Here is a 5,649-nt window from a genome sequence, read left to right on the forward strand (position 1 = left end):
ACGCGTACCGGTAAGCGAAGTCCGATAAAGAGTGGGAAGAGAAATTGGATCGCTGGTCTGATTTTTGAGAGTATTAACATATGTGGAGCAATGAACAAGTGGCGAAGACCGATCAGCCAATAATGAGTAATATTCAGATTACTCAGCAATAAAGTGAGAATTTTAATCACCAGGAAAGGGAAAATTCAGTCATACGTCCACACTATGTGCTTGTAAAGACTGAATATGTAAGAACTTATTCTGTACCTATTTTACACTTACTGCAATTGTTGGACGAATAAAATAGTCTTGGCCCGAAATAATAAAGCTTAATGTACTTTATGTGATGTTTGTCATCTCAGCGTAGCGTCGCTGCCCCGTAAAGGACACATTTTTATCTACACTATTCAAGCTACCGTCAGGGACGTGCTAGGTGGTACGTCGATCACTGTTATCATTCTCTCACCCGTTATTCCATCAAATGGAGGGTCGACAGTCGGCCTGATCTCGAATTTCTCTGATTTACCTACGATGGTCATTCCGTGAGATGTGCATAGGAGGAAGCTATTTAATTCCTGACTCTCTCTAGAATTTCAACAGTATACCCCCTAATATACAACGCTTCTCTTGCAGCGTCTGCCGATGGAGATTGACGAAAAATCTCCACTATGCTCCTACCGGATCTCCGTTTCTTCTATTAACCTTGCCTGATAGCATTCACATACCAACAAGAAATCGAGCGAAAAAGTGTTTTGTATGGTACTCCTTTTGTGGATGAATTACATATTTCCATGCATTCAGATTGCTTCTGACGCATACTCCTAGATATTTCACGACTGTTACTGATAGCTGACCGTGTAATAGAGCGATGGTAAACCTTCCCATTATTTTGGCACAATACGTTACATTTATTCTTGCTGTGGTTCAGCTGCCAGCTCCTATATCTAACATCGATCGTTTTCGCAATAGTTCGCAACACTCTTCTGTCGTTGCGATTTTTCTACAGAAAACTACATGACTCGCGAACAGTCTCGCAAGCTGGTTCGATGGGCCCCAGGTAATTAGAGCTGTTTTTAAATCTGCTGTTATTATTAACACACTCTATCGCCGAGGAACAAAATGAAGGAGAGGTATGAGATATATGAGTGTGAGACGCACAGAAATGGAAAAAGGAAAAAAGAAGAAGAGGTGTACGGCTTTATCGAGTGGGAGATCTCTCAGGGTCGTTCAGCCGCATTGACGAAAAGGGTTTACTTCCTAGACGAACAATCGCACTTTTTCACGCTTTATGTGAGTCTACTCTGAAGTCTACACTGCACGCACAGAGGAATTCAATCATGTGAATGCAACGGGAAGAAACCGTAATAACTGGTACAACGGGTCGTAACCTCTGACGTTCACTTCACACTAGTTTTCAGAATACAGGTGTAGATGTATCTGAACAAAAGTTGGCGAACACTCGTATGTGAAGGGGGATTTTCCACTAAATGCCTCGAGAGGCGGATCCGCTAGCGTAAAGGAGCGCGGGGAGTACTGTGCTGTCGGTAGGGAAGTAGTAACAGCAAAATGCTTCGATCAGGAGAGCTCGCTGACTTCGAACATGGTCAAGTAATTTCCAGTCGCCTGACTAAAAAATCCATCAGGGACATTTCAACCTGTCGAAAGATTACCAACTCGAACGTTGGTGAGGTGGAAACACGAAGGAACAAGCACAGCTAAACCAAGAACAGTCAGACCGCATGCAGTGACGGATAGGGACTATCGAGCATTACAGAGGGTAGTTGTAAAAAATAGTATGAACTTAGTGGATAGAAAGATTCGTGATCTCCAAACTGTTACCAGCAGTCCAGATAGCACAGTGACTGTGTTGAGAGTTTGAAAGGATTGAGTACAAAGGTCGAGCAGCTTCTCATGAGGCACACATTTCTGTAGACCATGCTAACCGTCGCTCGAGGTGGTGTACAGTGGACAGTGGATGACTGGAAACGAGTGATTTGATGAATTACGCTACACCCTGTGGCAATCCGACGGAAGGCTTTTGGTTTGGTAAATGCCTGAAGAACGTTACATGCCATCACGTGTAAGGCAAATAGTGAAGTACGGAGGAGGCAGTGTAAGGGCATGGGAGTGCATTTACTGTCAGGGTGTGATCCGCATGTTGTGTTCAGGAAAATGCTAAATTCCGAAGGACATGAATACATCAGAGAGTTTGTTTATTGCGTACAGTAGAGCAACATATCAGACACGATGACTCATTTCATCAGGATAACGATGCACCCTGTTATACCGCAGCATCTGTGAAGCATTGGTTCTGGACAATAACATTCCTAAAATGGACTGGCCTGACCACTGATCTGACCTGAACCCTACGAAACGCCTTTCAGATGAGCGAGCACGTTCATTTCATTACAGTTCCTAATGTTCACCATCACTACCTGCGCTTTCAGCTCATGAGGAAGAATAGGCTGCCATTTCTAGCCACACATTCAGATACACCATTAAAAGTGACCTCAGCAGAGAAGGACTGTCATAAAGGTGGCGTGCACACAGTCCATATTAATGTCTAATAGTAGATGCCCGTTTACTTTTGACTAGGCAGTCTATCCGTTCAGCGCATAGTAATAAAAGAGATGGGGAAGATTTAAGGCGGTGCGGCTTTTCTCTCTAATATTACCTACGGATCCCCCGATGTTAACCTCCTCATCCGACGCACGGATCATCAGCAGAGTAGGATGCCCTCATTACACGAGAAACTGTGGAAATTATTAAAATCTTCAGGTGGTTAAAATCCCAAAAGCTTTCGACCTCGCCAGATGTCGTAATGTTTTCTACCGGCGTCCGCTCCGCCCGCTTCAACTTCGCGATGGCCAGGTCCAGACTGTGCTGAGCTGCAAGCCGCCGTCCTTACTGACAGTGTTTTCAGTGCGACGGACGCCGGACGAAAGCATTACCACATTTGACGAAGAAGAGAGCACCAGTGACGTCACAGCTAGTGGCTCGACTATATAACGGCGGGGCTATGGCGACACGGCAGTCATTTACCACTTGAGGATGGCTGAGGAGAGCTCGGTCGAAAGCTCGTGGGAGTTTAATCACCTAGCGCGGCCGCCGTGTCATCCTCAGCCCACAGGCGTCACTGGATGCGAATATGGAGGGACACGTGGTCAGCATACCGCTCTCCCGGCCGTATGTCAGTTTCCGATACCGGAGCCGCTACGTCTCAATCAAGTAGCTCCTCAGTTTGCCTCACAAGGGCTGAGTGCATCCCGCTTGCCAACACCGCTCGGTAGACCGGACGGTCACCCATCCAAGTGCTAGCCCAGCCCGACAGCGCTTAACTTCGGTGATCTGACGGGAACCAGTGTTATCACTGCGGCAAGGCCGTTGGCCGGTAAGCTAAGAAGATTTTATTAATTTTTAATTCCGCACTTCGAGGCAGAGTCTGATGATCAGAAACTTTACGCCATCATCTCTGTTTGGCCAAATAATGATTGTGAATATTTATTCTAGGATTTAAACAACTTGCCTTTGAGTTGAGGTTCACTGCACGGGCGTGCGTTAGCGGCCGTGGGAACGGACTCTGGTAGAAATAGTAATAACAATAAAGACAAGTAAATACAAAAAATATGGGTAAAATGTGGGAAACTGATACAAGACTAGCGCAAGAATAGCCCCCGTCCGTCCATAGGCTCTGACCCATCGGGATAGACCGAAGGCAATGTCTTCTCTAGCCAATGGTGTCACTGGGTGCGGTATGAAAGGGCTTGGAGTCAGCACACAGCAGCCCGGTCGTTGTCGGTTTTCGTGAATTGGAGCCGCTACTACTCGGTCAAGTAGATTGTTTTTTGGCCTCACGAGGCTGAATGCGGTCCGTTTCTGTCCTCCCACCACGAAAAAATTCCTGGCAATACCGGGAATGGAACCCGGGTTCTCCACAAGCAGTCAGCTGCGAGGCCACACATCTGCGGAGGCGAAAAAAAAAACATAAAAAACTGTTCTGCGTTACTCTCTGACGTACGTGTCGCTTATGGGGTCACTCATAGCCGCTCGTGCTTGATCTGGTGACGATACAGCGATCTGTGCGCGCTTAATAGGATCCTCGCACACGTAATTTCGCGTTAACGGGATTACTTCCTGCCAACGCGCTGAGTGCAAGTACAGGTGCCGGAGGTAATCAAGTTGGTGCGGATCACTTTACACAGCTGCGCTCGGCGCTCTGTCGCTGGCGCTGCAGAGCTACGGACAGAGCACGGAGGACGCAAGCGAGAAGAAAGGTTAGATAGAGGCGTTAGAGGACGCTGCAGTATTCACGAACGGTTTGCACACAAAGGTTTCGCGCGTAATGTTGCGTGCAAATACGCGCCGAACGGCACGGACTGAAGTTGTCGGCAAGGGCGGGCGGGCACGGGCAGCAGCCGCTGGCGCAATTTGCGGGTGCGGCCGGCGGCGAGCCGGCCTCAAAAGGCTATTAGGGCGGCGCTTTGGCGCCCAGCCGTCCGCCAAAGTGCCATAATTTAGTCGCTGCAATACGATTGAGCGGCGCCGCGCCGCGCCAGCGCCGCGCTGCGTACGAAGGACGGACGAGTGATAGGGCGCGGGATAATTAAGTGCAATAGAAGCACCTGCTCGTTGATGACAATCGATTGCGCGCCGGGCGCTATCAGATGACCCGCGGCGCGGCAGCAGCACAGGTCGCGCGCCGGGCCCCTAATGGCCGCAGCGTCCGCGCCACGAGCGGTGCGCCCTCAGACGCAGCAAAGCGACGCTGTGGCTGCCAGCTTTCCTCGCGCAACACCTGTCGTTTATAGTTGATTTACAACTGTTGGCAGCTGCCAAACTACTGCATGCGGGCTTGCACCAGCTACGTCGGCGAGTAATGCAGTATGCAGCGTCCACCGACTGGCTTCATTAACGTAGCTCTAAACTTGTAGTCAGCCAGCTTTCCACGGAACCACCGACTCGCACACAAACGTACGGTATTCAGTCCTTAGCTGCACACGACTTTCATTCTGACGCTTAACGCTTGCTATCTCCCTCCTCCCTGTACGTACCACCTTCGTTGCGAGATTTAGCGGTACAGGGGGAAGTTGTGTTTGATAAAGAACAGTCCGACTTCCCTCAACGTTCTGTCGCAACACAAACCGCATCTCTGAACGCTTCGGTAGGTGCCAGTTTCTTTGCCATGATAATCATAAACAATAAATAAATAGGTGGTTTGGGGTATGGGATTGAGAAATCACCACATTGACTAATGGGAGTCTCGTTTATACCGCATCGTGTGCCGTATAGGTATAGGTAAAGTTCAAAAACTGACGTCTCACCGTAGTTAAACGTTCATTCTGACACATTTAGCTACGCTTCTCGTCTAAGGGCAGCCAGCGGTTCTCAACTATCCGCCGCTCTCCAGTGAGTGAAAGAGAACTAGCGCCTACGCAGTGCAGTTCCTGAGCCATTATGCTGGCATTGTTTAATAATTTAGTACGATCGGCATTCAATAAGTAATGCAACCCTTTTTTTTCGCCTAGTTTATGTTGAAAGAAATGCGAAATTTTGTTGTGGGACATAATGGAACATTCCCGCTTCAGCACCTGTAGTTTCATGAAGTTCCGATACTTAGCGGTCCTCTGCGTAGCTTTCCAAATGGTGTCTGTGATGGAGGTGCGTTCCAAG

The 5,649-nt window shown here is 48.4% G+C and overlaps 1 pseudogene; it reads right to left on the bottom strand.

Moving 5' to 3' along the window:
- Positions 1-3,250: 3,250 nt before the first annotated feature.
- On the bottom strand, positions 3,251-3,368 carry LOC126164267 (5S ribosomal RNA; annotated as a pseudogene).
- Positions 3,369-5,649: the final 2,281 nt, after the last annotated feature.

Source organism: Schistocerca cancellata, chromosome 2 (assembly GCF_023864275.1).
Source record: "Schistocerca cancellata isolate TAMUIC-IGC-003103 chromosome 2, iqSchCanc2.1, whole genome shotgun sequence".
In the NCBI taxonomy this organism is placed as follows: Eukaryota; Metazoa; Arthropoda; class Insecta; order Orthoptera; family Acrididae; genus Schistocerca; species Schistocerca cancellata.